Genomic DNA, 25,019 nt, shown 5'->3' on the forward strand with positions numbered 1-25,019 from the left:
TAGTTTCATAACAAGAAAGGCCTGATATAGTAGGTTCAAAACACCTACCTAGGCATGCCTGCCTACCACAACCTGTCAACTGGAAGCAAGGCTTTTGTCACAGCTTGAGCATGGTCCGTTTCATAGCATGACTATGATTACAGTTACCCGTTCACCCTGTGAAAAATGGTGCACATCATGCCGACAGTCTCACCCATAGCACATTGAAGGGTCTCTTCAAGGATCAGAACTTGAAGAAAATTGCCCTGCCTGGCCACTTTTTGACAGTTCTAGGGTCATCTTGCCTAGCACACTGCAGAATTATGCCTCTTCGGCTGTAATATAACAGTTCACAGCTTACAGGCCAAGCTGGCCCTCCGGATGGCAGTAGTGATGATATGGTCCAGTGTGCCTGTTCAACTGAGAAGAACTTGGTCAGCCAATTGGTTGCAAGGGTTGTACTTAGTAACCCTTCCAAAAAATGTTCAATGCTAATGCTTTTAGTTCATTCAGTGAGGCCCCCAATCTGAATGTTGGTCCTCTTAGCTTTTACTTCTGCATCTTCAGGCCAGTATTTAAGGAATGAGATTCTGTCATGCATATTCTCAAAGTGCTTCCTGAGGACTCAGATGTAGTGTTAGTTTTGTTTCTGCTTCTGATTCTAAAGCTGACAGTTTTTTCTGATCTGAGTTAACCCTACATCAAGAACTAGAGTGCCAGTCTTTGCCTCCAGTGCTGCATGAGTATCCTGTGTAGTGAGCAATATAGGATCAATATGTCAGCTGTCCCATTCTGTTCTACCCAGACATTTACCTTCTCTTGCTGGTTCTTACACGCATGTCTTCCCTTCCTCTTTCCAGCTACCCATTACTTTTCTCACTAATTCTTTCCTTCATACCCTCACCTTTCCCCAGCCCCCTCCCTCACTCCAGTAGTCTGTTGCATTCTCTCAGTGGTTCTGCCCTACTTAGATCAATTTTTCCCTCCATGCTGTAACTTCCCATAAGGTTGCAACCTGGCCAGTCTGTTACTAAAATAGCAGATACTTTTAAGTAAGGGCTGGTATCAAACCCTTGCAACTGAGCAAAAGCTCATATTAATTATTGTTTGAAATACAAGGTTTAAGCAGTTAATACAAGCGTATATCCAGGGCCATTGGAAATAGGTGACTGTGGCTGTGGCATTTTTTGCATAGTTGTAAGTTTGATGCATTTGCCTCATAATCTATCATCTGCCTCATAATCTGCAGATTTTAACGGACAAAAACTGTTTTTTAGCTCAAACTGTTCAAAAGTTACTAAAATGCAGCAACATGTGTTGCCAACCAGTTGAAGGCCCTTTGCAAACGGTGCATGGTCACCTTTCTGTTGCTTATTTCTACATTTGGTAGTAAAACTGGTACTAATGAGGTGCAACCAATTCTTAGATAGTGTTAACAAGTGTAACAAGTATTGGCAAAGCCAAGAGGTCTCTCCTATACAAGAGCTATTGGCAATGTGTTTTGTCATGTTGTATACCAATGTGGCTGCTGTTCAGCATGGCTAAAAGTTAGTGGCATGGAGTGTCACTGTGGAATGGGGGAGTATTTGCCAGTCACAAGCTTTCTTTTTGCAGGGCACTAGAAGTTAAAAATCGCAAAATAGTACTTTGATCACATTGGGAGCAGCGGATGGGCACCAATTAAGTTGAATCAATAAGTTTTTGGTCCCTGCTCCACACAGAGGAACGGAAATGATGCTTGGCCTGCCCTGACAAAAAAAAAGATAAGCACAGAGGCTTGCTGTGAACACCAGGGTTTCAGGTCAGTGTAATAGTCTGGATGAACACTGATTACTGCCTGGCAGCCTCAGCCCAATCCATGGGACCTGACGGTGGAGTTGTCGGCTGGGGGGCGGAGGGGTTGTCGCGCTGAAGCACTTTCAGCCCAATGCATGTTGTGCACTGGATAGCAAGTAACAATCCAATCCTAGGGCCCAAATATTTTAATTATTCACTTAACAGGGGAACACGGCTGCCAGGACGTAGTCATTCGAGCTCCAACCTAGCAAGTTGACATCCTGCAGCATCCGTGCATCCTGCCACTCAGAAAATTCGCCCCAAATGCTGCTGCCTTGCGGGAAGCTCGAGCGGAGCCACTGCCCGTGGTGTGACTCACTGAGAGCATCTGGTGCAGCTCCCGAGGCAACATGGTAGCCTATTGGAGACTGTGAACTGAGGAGCAGCATAGGTCTACAGTAGATTGTGGACGAGAACCCGTAGGCTGCTATTCCCTGTCCGCGTCTGTTCCTGTGTGACAGAGAGAGAGGCCGGCACATCCCAGAGACAGACCAGGGGCACTGTATTACTAGTGGAGCGGTGCCTCGAGCTGGGCAGACTGTGCAGACCCCTTGGCCAAGGGACGCGACAGCCTCGTGCCATGCAAACAGTAAATAGGTGCATGAAAATCACTATATGTGCTCGGATGGGCCCACACTTGTGAAGACTCCTCCGCGTGGGCACCTGAGATGTGGGGGACATTAGCAACCATAACCTGCCCACAGTGGCTTGTAAAATGGACACACTCGGCCGGGGGCATAGATTTCCTGAACAATGCAATGCACCAAACATGGCGCTACATCGGAGGGACACATAGCCAACAGGAGGCCTGGCCTGTGTGGAGACAACTGCCCACTGAAGAAGCAACGCAACAGAACGCTGGGTAAGTCAGGGAACGGGCGGTGCATGTGCTTGGTGCACCCCCTGGGGAGCAAGCTTGTAGCCTATAGTGGTGACAATCCACCCCCCCTTCTTTGCTGGCTGGACCACAGAGACCGGTCTGTCACCCCAGCTGAAGGGTAAAACACGGAGAGAGTGGCGGGCATGCTAGCGTAGGAGTTTTAACAAAACTATTAATGAATATTAATGTATCTTGAGTGTCGAAATTGTGTAGAAAATATGATAACGTAGGAAAAATAATGCACGCATTTGAAAGTATGACCACAAGAAGTGGCCACCAATGTTCACGAAGTGCACTTATTAATGGCTTATTAATATGAAATATTGAGCACATGTTTGATTAATGTAGTAATACATCATATTAAGGGTTATGTATTATGAAATTGCTTTATTAATTGAAAGCTTTAACTTAGCAGAGGTCTTGGCCTAGTTGCCGGGCCTCATGTCAAGCTGGATTTCTTAAATGTTTAATAAAATGGCTGTTTAGATAATTAAACTGTGATTTTCCACTGTACTGACCAAATGTGCTTGTAGCTAAAAGTCCTTCTCATGAGAACTGCTTACTAGAAGATGTTGTTCCTGTTGAATGCAACAGTGTAAATGTAACATGTTTAAGACTGACTCTGAAGGAGAAAAATAACTACACTGACTGAAGTATAAGCTGCAACAATATTGTTACCTGACGAGCCGGATGATGAGGACACTACAGAAGGAGCCAATCATCGACATATGAACAGTGTACTAGCAGAAATTACAGATCGGATGTTTTAGTTTTATTGGACAAAATGTGAACATGCGATCCCTTAACCAATAGGGGCTTGGGAAGTAGTTTTAGAAATCTAACTTAACGGGACTGCACTGAGGAGAAATCACCATTCATCATCGCATTCCGCCATTGTGCATTTAGCATTCTGCCATTTGTGCATTTTCCATTCACCATTCGACCGCCATTACTTTCTGAGCTTCTTGAAAAGAGACATGCTTACTTTAATGCTTAAGAGGACTTTGAACTCTGATGCTGAATCCTTGCTGACTAGACTGACACTGCTTGCTGATCCATACTGAGGATAGGTATTATGAACTAGAACGTTGATTATTATATCTATTTGCTTTTGTTTCTAGGTACCAACCACACTATTTTGACAGAGCCATTGATAGATGTTTTCCAAAATTTGTGTTGTCTAAAATCGTTTTGCATGAAGCCCAACATGCCAATTCTAATCAAGTGTTAGTTAAGGTTCTTACTAATGAATTTCAAAATAGGGAATAACAATTGATGTCTTTTCACGGCTGAATAAATGTATTTAATATCGTTTGCACAATTATTCTTACTATTAATTTGCACTGTAATTTTGGAATGTGTAGTAGCTTAAGCCTTGATTAGATTGCGTTTCTTTTGACGATTTAGACAGCCAGTGTTGTTTTTGTATGTTTATCATTTGATATTGAGTTTAACTTATGTGACATTAGCATTGTTAATATAGGGAAATAAATATTCTAACCTTTACAAGGTGTGTTTATTTATGACTAAAATATCATGGTGTGTCAGTTACTGACTCCTATTGATTCCTAATGTTATTGATTATTATTGATAATTGATGTTAATAATTGACATTTGGTTATTGATCAGTGTTGGAAATGGGTCTTTAGTGTGGGAACATCTCATCATCATATATTTTTATTAATTATAAAGTTGAGGTTTATATCAATAATATCTAATTGGACATGATCGCCCGCCATCTACCTATTGGATATGTCAGACTGGACATAAACATTAATACATTGTACTGTATGTACTGTATTGTCTCCTCATACCATGATTCTGCACCAATTACAATAAAAACGTTACAAAAAAGCAATTATTCACTTAACAACGTAGCATGTACCTGTAAAAGTAAAGAGATTGTCTTCTCATTAGGTGAATATTTGCTGCTGATATATGTAACAAAGAAATAAAGCACAAAAACTGCGGTACCAAAAATGCAGTGACTAAGACAATGGCCTCGCCTATAATAACAGTGCTGAGCGATTGGCTTTGCCAGTGCTTATTTGCTTTGGCATCACGCATGGGCAGCAATCTTGGAATGTGGTTTATGACAAAATCATTCCAAGAAGGCTACCCATGCATGATAATGCTTTTGCCTCCACCTTTGGATTGTTATATTATTAACTATTTTTTATTATCTTATTATTCGCATTATGTATTAATTACACTGCATTAGTAATTTGTCTTTCCAAAGGAAATCTATAAACTGTGTAAATTACAAAATGTTTGCTGGATGAAACACAAATAGAAGCTAGTGGCCTGGTAGCAGTGTGCAGCTGCCTGGACCTCGCAATTACAAAAGAAATCAAGCATTTGCAATGCAGTGGGTCTCACATTTGCTTGAGTTAGAGCTATTGGCGCTGTAAATTCATAACTGGACTTTTCTTGCTACATAAATTGGTCAGCCTGCCTCATAATTTGGTCTTTTCCTGCCACATAATTCCAGTGACCCTGCATATAACTAAATCACTTCCATTTACCTTCTTCCTCTATCTGCAGCCAAAAATGAAAATGTTGCCATTTAGCATCCCAATTTAAATCTGCCATGCTAATTTCAATAGAAAACCACTTTCACCATGCCACCATCAGAGTTGCTGGCTGGCTAACACAATTTCCAAAACAAGACAGCCACGAAGGAGTAACGTGAGAAATAAACTAGAAGGGTCACCCAAACATGTCAAGAGTGTTCAAACAGTCATAGTGTGATAAAGATGTTATGTTAGCCTGAATCTTGGCCATAACTGCAATGACAAGGGATTAATAAAACATATACAATTAGCATAAAAACCTTTATCAGAAATAAACATTTAGCATTAGATTGTAATGCTCAGAACAGCCCCTAGAGGACAACACAATGAAAATAGCATTTGTAAAAAACATGGTCATGATACCATATAGTTTGCCCCTAGAGAACATAACCACATGAAAAGAAAATGACTGAAATTATTGCAGTGTAACCATATATTTAACACCTAGACAGCATAGTACATTACAACTTTTCACGTCTAGCAGGCCTACTGCAATATTACAAACAAGACCTTAAAGCACAAACTACTATCAGCTGTAAAACAAAAGGTTCCAGCCATGCGAGACGTTAAAGAGACACTGAATGGAGAAAAGGCTTATTATTTTGGGGTCCCCACTAACCTAGTATGGGGACCCAGAGATGATTTAGATAGAAAGAGCAGGTTGTAGTGAACGTTTTGAAGGTGGTCCTATTGTCCTAGGACCACCACAGGCTGAGTTATGAGCATTAAATGTTTTGTAAAAGAATGCACTGCAAAGAATTATGGGACGACTGAGTGCAGCAAATATTGTAGTGTGTTGACTGTAATGCTAAGAACAGCCCTTAGAGGACACCACAATAAAAATGTAATTTGTAAGAAACATGGTCATGTAACCATATAATTAGCCCCTAGAGGGCATAACTAAATGAAAATAGAATCGCACAAAGTAATGTAGTGCAACCATATATTTAGCCCGTAGAGGGAAAAGTGCCTTACACATTTTCAGGCCTAGCAGGCTTACTGAAATACTAAGGCCCTTTGAACTCAAGCTTCTTCAACCTGTAAAATAAAAGTTCCACTCATGAGAGAGCTTAAAAGGGGACTGAATGGTGGGAGGGGTAATTATTTTGGGGTTTCCACTAACCCAGTGTGGGGACCTAGAGATGGCTTTAACAGAAAGAGTGTGTCACGCTGAACGTTTTGGTGGTGGTTCCATTGTCCTAAGACCACCACAGGCTGAGTTATGGACAAAAAAGTTTTGCAAAGCATAATGGGGCGACTTTTCCCGAGTACAGTGAAGATTGCAGTATTGGCTCTCCCGCTGTGCCAAGGGAGCCATATTGCAGATTTCTGAGCTATTTAGTAAAGCATTTATCAATTATAAGTGTTTTTGGGAAAGCTATGGAACGTGAAGGGGAGAGCCAAAAGAAATGACTGATTAGGTAACAGTGTGAATAATGTGACCAGCGCCCCAATACCACCGATGGAGTTTGCGCTGTTCGCGCTGTGAGGACTATGGCTGCCATGGAGCATGAAGGGGAGAGACAAAAGAAAAAAATAGTTCACCTACGCTGAATATATCGGCAACCGTGCAATTATTCATGTAACAGGATCAATCTGCAAGACGGTAACAAAACTGCCCCAAGGCGCGACAAACGTAAAGCAATTACCAATTAAATCAAGGGATTTTTGAAAGGCAAGCCCATGAACGAGTAAAAGTGATGGGCGTGAGGTGGACATGGTTAAAATCCCACAATACTTACAACAGGTCAAAGCACTTGCGCATTCGACCTAAAAATCAGGTGGCAGAGGTCTGGAAATGTAGGAGCAGGAGATCATCGTAGAAGTTGGGAGGACGTTTACCAGAATGGAGATCGAGGGAACAGGGAAACCAAGACAGGGGAGAGAGGATGCACTCCATTGGAGTGCTAAAACCAGAGTTAGCCTAGAAATCTAATCCCAAGCATGGCTTTTTTCTCCAAGCCCATTCTAAGTATCTGTTAAAGTATTGGATACAATGCTGTCTGTAGCAAGGCTACAACAACACAATATTATAAATATATTGGCTTCTTAGGAAATATTGTTATTCTACTATGCGGGGATTTTACAGTGTCTACAGAACTTTAGTGTCAACAGGGAAGAATTCAATGCTTACAAATACAGAACAGCAAATTCTGCCTTCACACCTATAGGTCTGTGAATTTGTAAAGGATGCCCAATGTCTTCTTTGAATGTTGAAGGCTGTTGATTAGCATTAGCTATTCCTTGGGTGAGCAGATGTATCATATTGGCTAAGGTGCAGCTGTGGCTAGCTCCCTAACTTGATAAAATTGATGATCCCTGGAAAATCATCTTATATATGTGTGGCTCAGTTCACCCTTGAGTGTGCACCATGCAAGACGTGCATTCATTTATACTGCAGCACTGACTGTCCAGGAAGCAGCCCTCTAACCTATAGCAAAGTGGGAAAATGTGAGCGGCAGAATGGCCAGCCCACCCTGGCTTTACTGAGTTCCATAGAATAGTCATCTGAGAGAAAGGCCTCTGTGCTAGCCTGGGTAGCTGCATTTCGCAAGACAATAGTATACAGCAGTGAGTCTGTCCTTCCAGTAAAGATTCACAATGCAGTTCATTTTCCAGCTCCTTTTGCCCAACAGCTAGCTACTCCCAGATTGTCGGGTTCAGGAGTCTTCTAGCTATAGCATAGATCAGGTGCATAGGGGCAAGATTGTCCTTGGTCCCAGGATAAAATTTTGTTTTGTGATACTAATACAGTGAGAATTGATTTTGCATTTGATGCCTGCAATGGTGAGTTATCTACTATTTTCTTTGATAAAAGAGTTGATCTTTGCACTTTCATTGATTTTTCAAATGAAATGAGTCAATGAGCTGGACAACAAGGCCCTCACCAGCTCCATTTGTAAACAGAATGCTTATTGTTTGAGTGGTACTGTTCACCTGCTTGTGCCTTCACCAGCTCTTCTGCCTATAAGACCTCAGGATGTTGGTGGTTTGCACAACCCAGGTCATGTCACATCCAGCACCAGGGTGTGTGTGCACACGCAAGACAGTAAATACCAATACCCAGCATGAGTCTTTAGCCAAGAATAATGATTGTCTGCTGTATATTGATGGCTTAGGTAATATGTGCATCATAGGTACAAGGCTCAGCTGTAGGGCGGACATAACACTTAAGAGGGGTGAGGATATTGTTTCAGGTTGGGCAATATGGTAAAATCAAATCAAAGAGACCTTGTGACTATTGGAAGAGTTGTTGCCCTTTGTAATGTAATTGAGACCGGAAATCTGTGTAGCACTAAAAAGTGTTTTTTTATGTCAGTTTTGCTGCACTGTGGTAATCACCTCAAATTTGGAATTTGTAGTGCACTAGTAAACATGCAGTTGATCTATATAACGTGTTATTGGGACATATTGATTTAACTGCTTTGGGGGACAGGGTTGTGGGTGTGTGTGTGTGGTCACCAATGTAACTGTATCATCTTCACAGATTTAACGCTCTGAACCCTGGCATTGGTTAAATATCTTTTGTTAAGAGAACACATAAAAATACCATGTCACAAACAATATGTGCAGATGTAAAGAGCGTAATATGCTAGGGGCATGTGTGCGCTACATGGCACTTTAAAAAAACGCATTTTTCAACATTGCACATGGTTACCACCAAATTTGAATTTGTGGTAATTGCATTTCCTAAATGCCCAGTTCGCATTTAGGAAATGCATAATACATGTAGATAGGTAATCGTAAATAGGTATTCCCCATTTACGATTACTTATTTAGAAAATTACAATTTATGATTCGCTAAATAGAGCCGCAAGTTTAGAGAATCGCTATTTTAGCTATTCCTTAAAATTGCATTGCGAATGCCTTTCATAAATCCTGAAATGCTATTTTGCATTCGCAAATGGTGAAATTTTGCGATTTACAACGTTTGCGAATGCAAAATTGTTTGATACATCTGGTCCATGCTCCCTTCTCGCATTCAAATATGGTAATATATAGCATATTCCAATCTGCACTTGTGTATATATGCTGGATATATATTTGATAATAACTTTGGTGCCGATTGACAAATGTAAGGGGGTCAAAAAGTGTTAATTTACAAATAACCGTTTGATACATTGTGCTTTCAGGTGTTATGCTAGTATGAGGGCATAAACATTGTATTTTGTGTGCTAGTTATGGTTTGCATGGTTATGGATTGCGGAGCGAATTTCTGTGATTTTTCGTTTTACTTTGCAACCATAACTGTACTTTGACTGTGGCCTTTTATATGAATGCCAGAGGGTTTTTGTTGCTGCAGATACGCACATCATATGCGCTCCAACTGGGTTTGCTGCCAACCCCCCCATATGCTTAAGATGCCATGTACCCTCACTGCTTTACTGTAAAAATGTGTAATTGAAATGTTTTGTTATTAAAAAATTAAGAAAGTGCAGAATTTTCTAGCGAGAATAGTTTAGTGAATTTCTGATTTTAAAAAAGACACAGAGGCAAATATTAAACTTTAGCTTGGTATTTTTAGAACAAAATACACAATTCGCAAAAAAATTACACTTCCCAGCAAGCCCTGGGATCACAAAGTATAGGTGGAGGAGAAGGCATACCATAAATCAGTCATTAGCTTAGTCTGCATACAGCAGTCACCAGGAAGTGACACCCTCTTTTCTTGATGTGAAGCCAAATGAAACTCCACGAATGAAACACAAAATCATCATCAGAAGACACCCAGCAGACACAAGAGAACTTCTTCTGAAGTCCCAGATTACTCTTCTTGAATATCCAGAAGCCTGGATGCTTGAGTTTTATATGTGTACTGGGGAGATGGATGAAGCCTTAGAAGAAACCAGGAGTTGAAGCAACTAAAGCAGAAAGAAAGAATCAAGAACATTTGTGGTACAGAAAATGTAATGGGAGGGAAATATCTGACAAGATACAGAGCATGAGGGCGATAATATTCAGCTCTGTGTCTTTAATAAAATCAAGACTTCCTTCAACTATTCTAACTAGGAAAATCTGCATTTCATTACAAGACCGGATGTTCATATTCTGCTTGCTCATATTAGCCCAAATATGTACGCGTGACCGGTTTGCAATAAAACCATATGAATGTTGATGCTCTGGACCAAATCAGCAGATCTAAGAATGTCCTCTAGCCTTATGTAAGGCAAAAAGGCTCTGGAGGTCTTGTCTCTTGTGGAATGAACCTCAAAAAAGAAGATGTTTGTATCTATTCCAGACACAGCCTTAGCCCATCTTGCTAAAGTAGTAATGGGAACAGTCCTTAATTCATATTATTTAAGACCACTACACACAGATTTGGATGAGAACTAACATAAGGATACTCAATAATAGGGAAGGTATTCTTCATGCGTCTGGTAACAGAAAAGAACGACAGCAAAGGAAAATGTCTGCTAGAAATACATGGAGCCCTATCATTTGAGACTCTTTCAAAGTGGAATTGAATAGATTGATTAGGCTAATTTTGCAGCAATAGGGAGTTGTTGTCAGGCCATGTTTGGAACAAGTACGGAGTTACTTTTCCATCCCACATTGAATACTAACAGTTTAAAGAGTATAAGTGCTTATATTCATCAGAAATTTAAAATCTAATGGATGTCAGTTAGTCCTCAAAAAGTGCAGGGCTAGCAGAATAGCTGATCTGCAGTCATTAATAGTCCTGAAAGTCTTGCCTTGAGATGCCAAAGAGGAAAGGAAATATCCAACTGAAGGGAAATTTGCTAAAGTGAGATAGTGATTCTTTTCCACACACCAACCACCTCTAAGTTTGCCAGGATACTCTGGGCCCAGGAAAATTCTAGGAGGCTAGGAGCTGACAGTGACCAAGAATATCAGAAAGGTTCAAGCCATCAGCTGTAGCTCAGTGGCTAGGATCAGCCTGTGACTCTTGCTGTGGGGAATCTTATTAGAGGTGTGAGTGAAATGATAGCAATGCTTGAATACCTTGGACATTTTGTGGAGAGATATAAACCCGGTCTGAGCCAATTGGAATGGAGAACTATTAGACCTGGCAGCTTTTGGCATGTTTCCACTGTCTTTTTGTCTTTTGACCTCCTGCTTTTATGGTATGCTGAAATCTTTGCTGGTTTATTTTCTCTGTGCACTTTACCACTGCTGATCAGTACTTAACTGCAAGTGCTCCCTGTGTACATTGTGATTGGTTTGTCCCTGATTGACATATTGGATTTACTAGTAAGTCCCTAGTAAAGTGCACTAGAGATGCCCAGGGCCTGGAAATCCAAAGCTACTAGTGGGCCTGCAGCACTGATTGTGCCACCCACCTGAGTAGCCCTAAAAACATATCTCAGACCTGCCAATGATCTTACAATAACAGGTAAGAGGGTACTATAAAGTAGGGCAATTGTGATTCTAAAATTTAGACACAGATTTATTAGCAACAGGCCCAAGTGATGATTCAGTGTTTGGAAAACTACTAGATGCAGTCTGTTGTCATGAAGGTGCCTGGAGTGCCAACATGCCACCAGAAATTATGCCCTAATTTTTTATATGGGGACAGAAGTCCAAAAATGCCTTTGCCAACTGTACCAGGTGTCTAAACTTGGGACCACCCAGTCTTTTTATGTATTGGACCATGTAAATTGATGTCCAACCACAAAGCACAGTGAAATGTGCCTTGAGCTTGGAGAAACTGAATGGTAAAGGGACCTGCAAAAGATCTAAGCATTTGATATTCATCAACAATTTCTTTACAGATTGTATCCCCCAGTTGTACTGAACACTCCACCGACCTCATCTCCTAAGACTGGCATGCAACTTATACGAGAGCTGGGGATATGGCAAAGATGGGATAATAGTGGGGTCTGCCTTGATCGGCTGAGCAAAAAGTTCTATATAGAGGTTGAATAAGAGGGGTGAAAGTGGACAACCTTGTCTACTGCCTCTTGTTACCTGGAAGTGGTCTGATAGCACATAATTTTCCAGAGCCCTTGCCACTGGTACATCGTGTAGCTCATGTAATGTTCTGATCCAATTTGGGTTAAATCCAAAGCTCTTAGGAACTTCCCAAGGTAGGCCCAATTGACCCTATCAAAAGCTTTTGCGGCGTCCAGAGCAGCAACCATCAAAGGAGAATTATTGGCACCAGCCAGATCTATAGTGCCAATCAAGAGGTGAGTCTGCTCATTTAGCTGTTGTCCTCTGACAAAATCCCTGTGATCAGGATGGATCACATCCTGATTACTCCTGCCATCCTAATGGCCAATATCCCTGCAAAAATCTTGCAATCAGTGTTTAGCAACGATATTGGTCTAGAGGACTCTGCTTTAGTTGGATCTTTGGCTGGCTTTAGAACTAAAACTACAGTGGCACCTGACCAAGAGGGCGGGGCCTTCTCCCCCTTAAGGTAAATTGGATTAAACAATATCTTCAATGGTTGCATTAGTTCATCTAAGATTGCCTTATAGAGTTCAGCTGGGAGTACATCTGATCCAGCTGCATTGCCGCCCTTCATTTTCTTGACCTGTCTCTGTATCTCTTCCTCAGTGATCTCTAGACAGAGTTTTAGCCTGAGCTCTTGTTAACAGCAGGAGATTTCTATCCAATGAGCCCTTAATATCTTCTTTCCCTGGGTAGATATCCTCTTTATATAGCATAGTCATATTTTTGCACACTCCATCAATATATTTATTATTAACTAAAGACTTCTCTCCTTCTATTAGAGCTTGTCTTCCACGCTGGGAGGGAACCCCAGTGCTTGCCATATGCAAAGTGCTGCATCTTACTCGTTCTCCATCTGTCTTGAATTTTCTAAGCTAGCCTGCCTTCATACTCAGACTGCACACCCTCAAGTTCGAGGCACAGAGCGATTCTGGCCTAAGAGGTCTCTTCTTGTTTTCTTATTTCTAACTTCCTCCTTATCACTAAATTACTGATAACCCCCCTTAGAAAGGCCTTATAAGTATCCCAAATAGTGGGCTGGCTAGCAGTCCTATTGTTTAGTGCAAAACAAACTCTACAGTCTTATCCAACCGTTCTAATCCTATCCCCGCTTCCAAGAGTAAAGCCCTGTCCAATGCCCATCGTCTTAACCACGGCCTTCCCGGAAGGTGCAATTTTAGGAATATTGGGGAATGATCTGATAATACAGCTGGGAGATGGATAACTGACTCAACTAAATTGTTTAGGACTTGATCTGATAAAAAAGTCTATCCTCAAGTGGTAACCATATTTTTTGCTATAGAAAGTAAATCCCCTAGAAGTTCCTAACTTCCTACGCCATATGTCCACAAGATTCAGATCACCTATTATAACTCTTAGCGTGCATGGCATTTTTGCAAATTTATATGCTTAGTCCTAGACATTCTATCCAGATCCTTATTTAAGACAAAGTAAAATTCAACTACAACTAATATAGGGGTGGGTACTTCCAGAAAATGCTGTTGTAACATCTCCAATGGTGCTGGGTCATCAGCATGCAGGCCATAGTATGCTGTGCAAGACAACTGCATACCACTGACTAAAATAAGTACAACTATCTTCCTGTACTGTCAGTATCATATTTTACAAGCTTTATCCCTGCGCTTTTCCTAATGATGATGGACACCTCTCTTATGTTCCCACATTGCTCAGAGCTCACCACCTCCTGAACCCAGCTTACTAAAACAGGTTGTACACTCTTGCTTCTCTAGATAGTTTTTTTTTAGCATTATAAAATGAGCCCCATTGTCCCTTAAATCCTCTCTGTAAATAAGCCCTGTTTCTTCCTAGACCTCAATCCATTAACATTCCTTTAACATTCCAAGTTACTATTTCAATGTCAGGATTCTTCAATCAATCAATCAATAAATCATTAAATTTATAAAGCGCGCTATGTACCTGTTAGGGTTTCAAGGTGCTGAGGGGGGGGGGGGGGTAGCTGCTATCGGTCGAAGAGCCATGTCTTGAGGAGTCTCCTGAAGGTGAGGAGGTCCTGGGTCTGGGGCAGGGAGGTCGGGAGTGAGTTCCAGGTCTTGGCGGCGAGGTAGGAGAAGGATCTGCCGCCGGAGGTCTTGCGGATCGTGTGTTGAGGAGGATGCAGTGGAGGTGGTTGGTGTTGGTTGTTACAGGCTTCGTTGTTCTGTTGCAGTTGAAGTTGCAGGTGCGGCAGGAGAAGGGTCCTTTAGTGTGCTTCGGAGTGGCCTGGAAGCAGGCTGCGGCAGAGCCAGGGATAAGGGCGAGGAGTTCGCTGGCCGAGTAGCGAAGGCTGGTGGTGCGAGGGGCGTGCGGACCAGGGGGGGTGGCGCTAGGCGCGGTCCAGGCGCGAACGGGCGCAGACGGGCTTGCCTCTGGCGCGCCCACTGCGCCTGGACGCGCAGCACCAGCCATTAAGAAGGGAGGGGGGGAGGGAGGAGCAGCTGGGAGGCGGGAGGCAGGAGGGAGCGGCGAATGGGGGCGCGAGGGGGCGGGGCCGCGGGGAGGCAGCAGCAGGGAGAAAACGGCAAGGGGGAGCGCACAAGGGGCGAAAACCAGGAAAAACAAGGCACAATAACAAAAGTAAGGCACAAGTCAAAACAGTCACGAAATACGAAAATGGCACAAAATACAATCGGAATACAGCAATCAGAAGGGGCACAAATGGGGGCAAGAGCGCAAGGAGGCAAGGCGCTGAAAAGTTGAAAAACACTTACAGATACGGCTAAAAGCGGCAGAGAGCACACGGGTCTAGCGAAGCTTACCAGACACCAGGGATGAGGCGCAGGAGGATGCCTGCGGGTGGAGGAGGGCCTCGAACACGCTAGCAGCAGCGTGGGCGGGGGTCAGGGGCACGAGACAGCAAGGTGGTGCTGCGGACGCGGGGGCGAGCTCTAGACCAAAAACAGGTCAGAGGTCGCTCCTTCTTGATATTACATTTTCTTCTGTCTCCCCCCATTCTGTTCCATGGATAGAGCAATACAACCAGCTTTGTCTAAGACTGCAGCACCCCCTCTCTTTTTTAATTGTGGGACCTGAAGACGTATTATTTTGTTTTTTAGCCCTATGCTCCTCATCCACAATTTCCCCCTGATACCCACCCAGAGGAACCCCCCCACCCTCCATTCCCAACCTTTGGTGTCTTGTCCGCCATTTGGGAACTCACACCAGGAATGGCTATCTTAATATATGTGTGTGAACTATCCACTCTCACTTCTATTTTTTTCTTCGCCTTACGAGGCCAATTTTGTCTCTGCAATTAAGGCATCAACTTTGGCAGGGTCACGAAAATTCTGCATCTTATTCTTCCACGTGATCCCCAACACTGTGGGGAACTTAGGGGGTCATTCTGACCCTGGCGTTCGGTGATAAAGCGGCGGCCAACCCGCAAACAGGCCGGCGGTCAAAAAAATGGAATTCTAACCCTGGCGGGAACCGCCAACACAGGCCGCCACTTTAACACTCCGACCGCCAACAGGCAGGCGGCAGACAATGTGCCGCCCACCCTATCACAACTCACCAATCCGCCACCTTTTCCGGGGCGGGAGCCCCGCCGATAAAAACACGGCAGAAACAGACTACGAACGGGAAAACACTCACCTATACACACTCCATGAGGAAGGAGGACAGCATGGAGCCCGAATTACACATCCTACCAGCTATTGTCTACCTGCTCATCTACCAGGAGTACGAACGCCGGCGCAGACGACAACGGTGAGTACTGCACCTACGACACAGGCGAGGGGGGAGGAGGAAAGCTTACGGGCACACACATGCGCCATACACCCACCCCCCCCCACAAATACCTACACCCCAATGCCGAGCAACAAGTCAGAGTGACACCACACAAACCCCCCGGAATAATGCTAAGACACAATTTAAATGATCTATAAAATATATGTATAAATAGCTGCATTGAAGGAATGGCAAATATGCCATATAAAAGATACAAAAATAAGGAATGAACATAGTCAACAATATATACATAGGCAAAAAGTCCTGCACATTCCGTCAAAGTTCCATAGTCCGTGGGCCAATGTGCCCAAACACCTGGGCAAAGCCCACACAGGAGACCAGATACCATTGGAGAGAACACTGCAGGGGCATCAGATGATAAAACTACAGGCACCTCAGGGGGAAGGGAAGGGGGGGCACCTCAGCCACATGAGTCCACGACGCCAGATCCACGAGGGGCCTCCATGCCCACTGTCCCATCCTGGGGAGTGCAAAGCCACAGTCTCACAAGTCCCTACAGTGGGAGGCTTGCCCACTGTACCATCCTGGGGAGTGCAAAGCCACAGTCTCTCAAGTGTCTACAGTGGGAGGCTTGCCCACTGCACCATCCTGGGGAGTGCAAAGCCACAGTCCATCAGATGGATTACCGACTCCACTGTTATTGGAGGAGGCATGGTGCCCAGAGTGCTTCCTGAAGCCCTGCTCGACACAGAACCGACACTGTCAATGGGCCAGCGGTGCTTGAGATGAAGGGCCCAGCGGAGCGGTGCTTGAGATGAAGGGCCCAGCGGAGCGGTGCTTGAGACGGCGGGGCCCAGCGGAGCGGTGCTTGACAGGAAGGGCCCAGCGGTGCGGTGCTTGACAGGAAGGGCCCAACGGTGCAGTGCTTGACAGGAAGGGCCCAGCGGAGCGGTGCTTGACAGGAAGGGCCCAGCGGAGCGGTGCTTGAGATGAAGGGCCCAGCGGAGCGGTGCTTGAGACGGCGGGCCCAACGGTGCGGTGCTTGACAGGAAGGGCCCAGCGGTGCGGTGCTTGACAGGAAGGGCCCAGCGGAGCGGTGCTTGAGACGGCGGGGCCCAGCGGAGCGGTGCTTGACAGGAAGGGCCCAGCGGTGCGGTGCTTGACAGGAAGGGCCCAGCGGAGCGGTGCTTGAGATGAAGGGCCCAGCGGAGCGGTGCTTGACAGGAAGGGCCCAGCGGTGCGGTGCTTGACAGGAAGGGCCCAGCGGAGCAGTGCTTGAGACGGCGGGGCCCAGCGGAGCGGTGCTTGACAGGAAGGGCCCAGCGGAGCGGTGCTTGAGACGGCGGGGCCCAGCGGAGCGGTGCTTGACAGGAAGGGCCCAGCGGAGCGGTGCTTGACAGGAAGGGCCCAGCGGAGCAGTGCTTGAGACGGCGGGGCCCAGCGGAGCGGTGCTTGACAGGAAGGGCCCAGCGGAGCGGTGCTTGAGACGGCGGGGCGCAGCGGAGCGGTGCTTGACAGGAAGGGCCCAGCGGAGCGGTGCTTGAGACGGCGGGGCCCAGCGGAGCGGTGCTTGACAGGAAGGGCCCAGCGGAGCGGTGCTTGACAGGAAGGGCCCAGCGGAGCGGTGCTTGAGACGGCGGGGCCCAGCGGAGCGGTGCTTGACGGCGGGGCCCAGCGGAGCGGTGCTTGACAGGACGGGTCCAGCGGAGCGGTGCTTGAGACGGCGGGGCCCAGCAGAGCGGTGCTTGACAGGAAGGGCCCAGCGGAGCGGTGCTTGACAGGAAGGGCCCAGCGGAGCGGTGCTTGAGACGGCGGGGCCCAGCGGAGCGGTGCTTGAGATGAAGGGCCCAGCGGAGCGGTGCTTGACAGGAAGGGCCCAGCGGTGCGGTGCTTGACAGGAAGGGCCCAGCGGAGCGGTGCTTGAGACGGCGGGGCCCAGCGGAGCGGTGCTTGACAGGAAGGGCCCAGCGGAGCGGTGCTTGACAGGAAGGGCCCAGCGGAGCGGTGCTTGAGACGGCGGGTCCCAGCGGAGCGGTGCTTGACGGCGGGGCCCAGTGGAGCGGTGCTTGACAGGAAGGGCCCAGCGGAGCGGTGCTTGAGATGAAGGGCCCAGCGGAGCGGTGCTTGACAGGAAGGGCCCAGCGGAGCGGTGCTTGACAGGAAGGGCCCAGCGGTGCGGTGCTTGACAGGAAGGGCCCAGCGGAGCGGTGCTTGAGACGGCGGGGCCCAGCGGAGCGGTGCTTGACAGGAAGGGCCCAGCGGTGCGGTGCTTGACAGGAAGGGCCCAGCGGAGCGGTGCTTGAGACGGCGGGGCCCAGCGGAGCGGTGCTTGACAGGAAGGGCCCAGCGGAGCAGTGCTTGAGACGGCGGGGCCCAGCGGAGCGGTGCTTGAGAAGAAGGGCCCAGCGGTGCGGTTCATGTCCCGGCGGGGCCCTGTTCAGCAGTGCTCCTCACGGCGGGGCCCGTTCAGCGGTTCTTGTCCCGGCGGGTCCCTGTTCAGCGTTTCTTGTCCCGGTGGGGCCCTGTTCAGCGGTGCTCCTCCCGGCGGGGCCCGTTCAGCGGTTCTTGTCCCGGTGCGGCCCGTTTAGCGGTTCTTGTCCCGGCGGGGCCCTGTTCAGCGGTTCTTGTCCCGGCGGGGCCCGTTCAGCGTTTCTTGTCCCGGCGGGGCCCTGTTCAGCGGTGCTCCTCCCGGCGGGGCCCGTTCAGCGGTTCTTGTCCCGGCGGGGCCCTGTTCAGCGTTTCTTGTCCGGCGGGGCCCTGTTCAGCGGTGCTCCTCCCGGAGGGGCCCGTTCAGCGGTTCTTGTCCCGGCGGGGCCCTGTTCAGCGTTTCTTGTCCCGGCAGGGCCCTGTTCAGCGGTGCTCCTCCCGGCGGGGCCCGTTCAGCGGTTCTTGTCCCGGCGGGGCCCGTTCAGCGGTTCTTGTCCCGGCGGGGCCCGTTCAGCGGTTCTTGTCCCGGCGGGCCCTGTTCAGCGGTTCTTGTCCCGGCGGGGCCCTGTTCAGCGGTGCTCCTCCCGGCGGGGCCCTGTTCAGCGGTGCTTGTCCTGTGTGTCTAGGGAGCCAGACCTGGGCAAGACTTCCCGCTCATTCATCATCCGAACTTGCGGTCGCGGCGCCCTCCTGTGATGGAGTCCTGGGCCCGTGGGTGTCGTCCGTCACACCCGGAATGGGGCTGGTGGGGCCCTCCTGGGCAGCTCGCCTGCTACCTGACTTCTCCGCCCTGCTGCCCTTGCCCTCCTTCGCTGGAGCTCTGTGGCCCTTGCCTCCCTTGGATGATGTGGCAGGTGACGGGGCAAGGCTACTGTCCTTGGTGGCAGGCGTCTCAGTCTTGTCGCGCCGGGCCTTTTTCTTTTTTGTCCTCTTCCCAGGGGGGGGGCTGGCTGTCCCCTTGCTGCTGGCCGATGTTCCTGCCCTAGGATCTGGTGGACTCCAATAGCCCTGCACTATGGTCACAGTAGATGTAGGGCTGGTGGTGGCTGAGGTGCTTTTTTTACTCTTCCCAGATGGAGGGGGTGGGTCAGTGATTGGAACGAGCTCAAGGTTGGAAAGGAAAAGGACTTTGGAAGGACAGGGACGGGTAGGTGTAGTGGGTTTGGGAGTGGAGGAAGAGGATATGGTTGTAGGAGTGTCAAGTGTGCTGTCTTTGGGTGCAGGTGCTTGTGACGGAGGCTGTCGTGAGGTGGATGGCTGTTGGGTGGGTGGCTGCCTGCGTTTGTGTGCTTTGGAAGAGGGGGTGACAGACACACTGGGAGAGGACACAGGGGACGTGTAAATGGCAGTGGGGGTGGTGACTGCACGTGTGCGGACTGTAATGGAGGGTGTGCTGGTGATGGAAATACTGGCTGATGGTGGTGTGCATGCAGGTGTGAGTGGAGACGTCACAGGGAGGGAGGAGGGAGATGAGGAGGTGGGGGACACAGAGGTGGTAGTGACTGTTGGCATGTCTGCATCTGGATGTTGCTTTGGTGAATGCTTGTGTGATCTGTGATGCTTATGTCTGGATGAGCTGCCCTTGGGTGTAGAGGTGTGTGCAGGCTGGTCTGATGGTGTGGACGGGATAGGCAGAGGAACAGGAGACTGGGACTGGGTGGAGGGAGTCAGAAGAGGGAGGCTGGAGACAGGGACAACGGCTGCCGTCAGTGCTGAGGCCAGAGCGTTGAACGATCGCTGATGGGCAGCCTGACCCGAATGAATGCCCTCCAGGTATGCATTGCTCCGATGCACCTCCCTTTCTACACCCTGGATGGCATTCAAAAGGGTAGACTGCCCAACAATGAGTGTCCTGAGGAGGTCAATGACCTCCTCACAGAGGGCAGCAGGGGTAACAGGGGCAGGGCCTGAGGTGCCTGGGGCGAAGGAGATGCCCGCCTTCCTGGGCGAGCGGGCACGGAGCGAAGGCTGAGGGGCTGCTGGGAGGGCGGGGCTGGTGCGCTGGGTGGCGGCTGTACCTGTTGTGGCGGTGGGCACGGATGTTGCCGCCACCGCTAGGGAGCTCCCTTCCGAGGACTTCTCGGTGTCGCTGACGTCTCCACGGGTCCCCGTTGTGGAGCTCCACTCGCCCTCTGTCTCACTGGTGTACTCGGAGTCTGTTGTATGGCCCTCCGGGCCCATGTGAGATGCAGCTCCCTCGTGCGCCGATGCCACTTCTCCTCCGCCTGATGATGCTAATGCACACATGAACAGGAAGACAAAGAAAATGGGGGGGGGGGAGAAATGAAGACAGGTTGAGTGCATGCATTGGCAACACCGTTGTCGGAGAGGACAGACACAGAAGCCCCCTGAACTAGGCTGCGCAATGGGGGTACACTACTCAGTTATTGTGACTAGGCCTACGGGTCTATGGACGACAAATGCACACATGGGTGAGGCCGGACCATGGATAGCTGTACTTGGCACCCTACAGAGGTGGGGGGGCGGGGGCACAGGGCCGTGTCTAACGGAGGGGCCTAGCCTACAGAATGCGCCCTGGCCTGGAGATAGCCACAGCCCTCCTCCCCCACCCAGACACCTTCACTGCGCGCAAAGATAGCAGAATGTGCTGATACTCACCCCCTTGTGTCTGCTGTGATGTTCTCACGCACCCATCCAAATCGGGGTAGGCCACCGCCAGGATCCGGGACATCACGGGGGTCAATTGGCGGCTGGCACCCCTCCTACGTTGGGATGCCATCCCCAGCAGAGACTCGGCGGTCTTTCTAGTCCCGCGGCGGATGTCCTCCCACCTCTTTCGCTAGTGGGTGCCCCGTCTGTTGTGGACCCCCAGGGCCCGGACGTCCTTGGCGATGGCATGCCAAATGTCGATCTTCTGATGGGCGCTGACCTATGTGACATGTACAGGGTGGTAAAGGAAATCGCATCAGTTTTCTGCCTGGTCAATGTGAGTGGCCCCCCCTCCCCAACCTTGCCATGTGGCACATGCTCTCATCTTTCGTGCGTTGCACTCCTCATTCGCTCCCCTCCCCACCATCTTACATACACCCCACTCAACACAGGCATAGCCCATTCAACGTGCACCCTGTGTACTAACCTGTTGGTCTGGAGGACCGTAGAGTAGCGCATACTGGGGGAGGACCCCATCAACAAGTTTCTCCAATTCTTCCGCAGTGAAGGCAGGGGCCCTTTCCCCAGTCGCAGCAGCCATTGTATCTCCCAGACCGAGGTCACAGCAGCACTTGCAGTATAGGTCCTCTCCTGTGGATGATCAGGTCTCGAGTGATTAATCAGATAGAAAATGGCGGCCACGCCTGCGGCGGTGCGTACTGCGGCGGTGCGTGCCACGACCACTGGCGCACATCGTCATTGGCTCCTGAGACCCATAGGGTTCAATGTTAACCAATGCTGCTTTGCGCCGCGGTCTTCGACCGCCTACCGCCACGGTGTGCCACGCCAGCGCAGTGACCTCACATCCCACTGTCACACTTCACAGGTCAGGCAGCCGCCATTTCAAGGGCCCACATGGCATGATTTCTACTGCGTCACACAGGCCTAGGCCTTGCATTGCCACTCATACAAGCCGTTCCATGCATAGCGATTCGTGTACTGTGCAAGCTGTGTGAACTAACCTGTGGGTTGCTTGACTCTGTGCTCCATGTTGTCCTTTCCAGGCACCGTCCGCTGGGACTTGCGAGGAGAAGGATGAATCCTCCCACGTACCGACCGCTGGTGGACCTGTCGACAATGGAAGAACGACATATCATACTTACATACCGGCTTGACAGAGCAACTATATATGAACTATGTGCCCAGATGGAGCCAGACCTGATGTCCCCCATCCGCCAACCCACAGGGATTCCCCCTCTGGTGCAGGTTCTGTCAGTACTCCATTTTTTGGCAAGTGGGTATTTTCAGACAACAGTGGCCATATCATCTGGGATGTCTCAGCCTATGTTTTCTAAGGTTTTGTCCAGAGTGTTGTCTGCCCTGATGAAATACATGCGGAGCTAAATTATTTTCCCTGAGGTGGGCGAATTGGCTACAGTGAAGGGTGATTTCTATGCCCTTGGACATATCCCCAACATCATTGGGGCCATTGATGGGACCCATGTGGCTTTGGTTCCCCCCAAAGAAAGTGAGCAGGTGTACCGAAACAGAAAAAGTTATCATTCGATGAATGTCCAGGTGGTCAGTACATCTCCCATGTAAATGCCAAGTTCCCTGGGTCAGTGCATGACGCGTATGTCATGCGAAATAGCAGCATCCCTTATGTGATGGAACAGTTACCCCAACCTGTCGTGGCTACTGACCCCAGTGAGGAATCCCCGGACCAGGGCAGAGGAACGGTACAATGAGGCCCATGGGCGATCTAGGAGGATCATAGAAAGGACCTTCGGGGTCCTGAAGGCCAGGTTTAGGTGCCTGCATATGACAGGGGGATCCCTCATGTACTCACCAAAGAAGGTGTGCCAGATCATCGTGGCCTGCTGTATGCTTCACAATCTTGCATTGCGACGCCAGGTGCCTTTTCTGCAGGAGGATGGTCCAGAGGGTGGTGTTGTTGCAGCTGTGGAGCCTGTGGAGAGTGAAGAGGAGGAAGACGACGGTGACGACACGGACAACAGGGATACAGTCATACAACAATACTTTCAGTAGCACACAGGTAAGAAACAGCCACCCCAATTTACATTTACTTGAGGCCTCATGCGTCTCCACTGTCTGTGTTTCCCCCCAGTTCCTGTTAACTGATTTGTGACTTTCCCTTCGCTTTTCAGAGATGTATGACCCACTGCCTGACTTCAGCTTTGTTTGCCCATGGACTAAAGCTTATTGAAATTGGTATGTTGTCATCACAAAGTAACTGGACATTATTGAACCGTTATGTGTAATACATTTGTTAAGAATACAAGCAGACTCCTGTTTATTTAAGTGGAATAAGTGATTTATTTAAAGTGCTAGATATAGGTAAATGATTGGGAAGTGGGGATGTGTGGGGGTGGAGTAATGTCCATGGCAGAGTCCAGTTCTCAGTCGCACAGGTGCATTGTCCATATGCCTGTGGAAGGATGGAGCAGGGGCAGTTCAAGGTTGGACAGGGTGACAATGTGGGACAGTGGGATGACATCAGGGGGTATCTTAGGCTGGTGGGGGTCTTGCAATCCTACTCTGTCTTCTTGTGAGATCTCAGGTTCCGCTTGCGGGGTGGTTCTTCTTCTGCAGGAGGTGGGGTTCTGGTGGCCTGTCGTTGTGTGGGGGCCTCCTGTCCACTAGCGCCGGCGGAGGTGGTAGGCTGTTCCTGGCCTGGGCTAGTGACAGGGGCCCTTTGGGGTGCCACATGGTCCCGCAATGTGGTGACGATCTGGGTAAGGGCCAGGACGATGGTCCCCATTACGGAACCGATGTTCCTCAGTTCCTCCCTGAACCCCATGTACCGTTCCTCCTGCAGTTCCTGGATCTCCTGGAACCGGGCCAGTACCGTCGCCATCGTCTCCTGGGAGCGGTGGTATGCTCCCATGATGGAGGAGAGGGCCTCTTGGAGAGTCGGTTCCCCGGGCCTTTCCCCCCCCGTCGCACAGCAGCCCTCCCAGTTCCCCTGTGTTCCTGGGCCTCTGTCCCCTGGACGGTGTGCCCACTACCACTGCCCCCAGGTCCCTGTTGTTGTTGGGGTGGTGGGTCAACCTGGGTGCCCTGTAGTGGTGGACACACCGCTGATTTACGTGCCCTGGAGACAGAGGCTTGGGCCCGCTGGGTGGGAGCTGTGCTGGTGTTCCCAGAGGGGGTTGGGTCTGGTGTAGCCTGTGGCTGTCTATGGGGAACCGACTGTCCAGAGGTCCCCGATGGGCCGGGCTGGTTGTCTGGCTCCAGGGAGACAGAGCTGCTGTCATCGCTGGGGGCCTCTTCTGGGGGTGGGATGGACATCTCTGGACCCTCTGTGGCGGTGTGGTGGCGTTCGGGTCCTGCAGGGGTATAAAGGTATGGTTATTGCTTCTGTGTGTGGCATTTCGTGTGATGGGTGGGTGTCCGTGTACCCATGTGCAGGCATTTCCTTGTGGGGGCTTTTGTGAGGGTGGCTTGTGGGGGTGATGTGTGTGTGCAGTGGGCATGCTTTGGTGATAGGTGTCCATGCTTTGGGGTCGCATGCAGGGCTTGGTGTTGGGATGGGTGGGTTGTGATGGTGAGCCTTTTGCTAGGGGTTGGTGTGATGGGGGAGGGGGTGAGGGTGGGGGTATGATTTGGCATGCAGGTGGGGTGGGGGTGGGAAGCAGTAGTGAAGAATTGCCTTACCAGAGTCCATTCCTCCGCCTACTCCTGCGAGGCCCTCAGGATGCAGGATGTGCAAGACTTCCTCCTCCCACGCGGTAAATTCTGGGGGAGTAGGTGGGGGTCCGCCGCCAGTCTTCTGCACCGCAATGTTGTGCCTTGATACCATGGAACGCACCTTCCCCCGTAGGTCGTTCCATCTCTTCCTGATGTCCTCCCGATTGTGTGGATGCTGTCTCACCGCGTTAACCCTCTCCACTATCCTTTGCCATAGCTCCACCTTCCTGGCAATTGTGCTGTGCTGCACCTGTGCCCCGAAGAGCTGGGGCTCTACACGGACTATTTCGTCCACCATGACCCTGAGTTCGGCGTCACTGAACCTGGGGTGTCTTTGGGGTGCCATGGGGTGGTGTGCTTGAGGTGTGGGGTGGCGT

The sequence above is a fragment of the Pleurodeles waltl genome, chromosome 12, assembly GCF_031143425.1.
Source record: "Pleurodeles waltl isolate 20211129_DDA chromosome 12, aPleWal1.hap1.20221129, whole genome shotgun sequence".
Taxonomy (NCBI): domain Eukaryota; kingdom Metazoa; phylum Chordata; class Amphibia; order Caudata; family Salamandridae; genus Pleurodeles; species Pleurodeles waltl.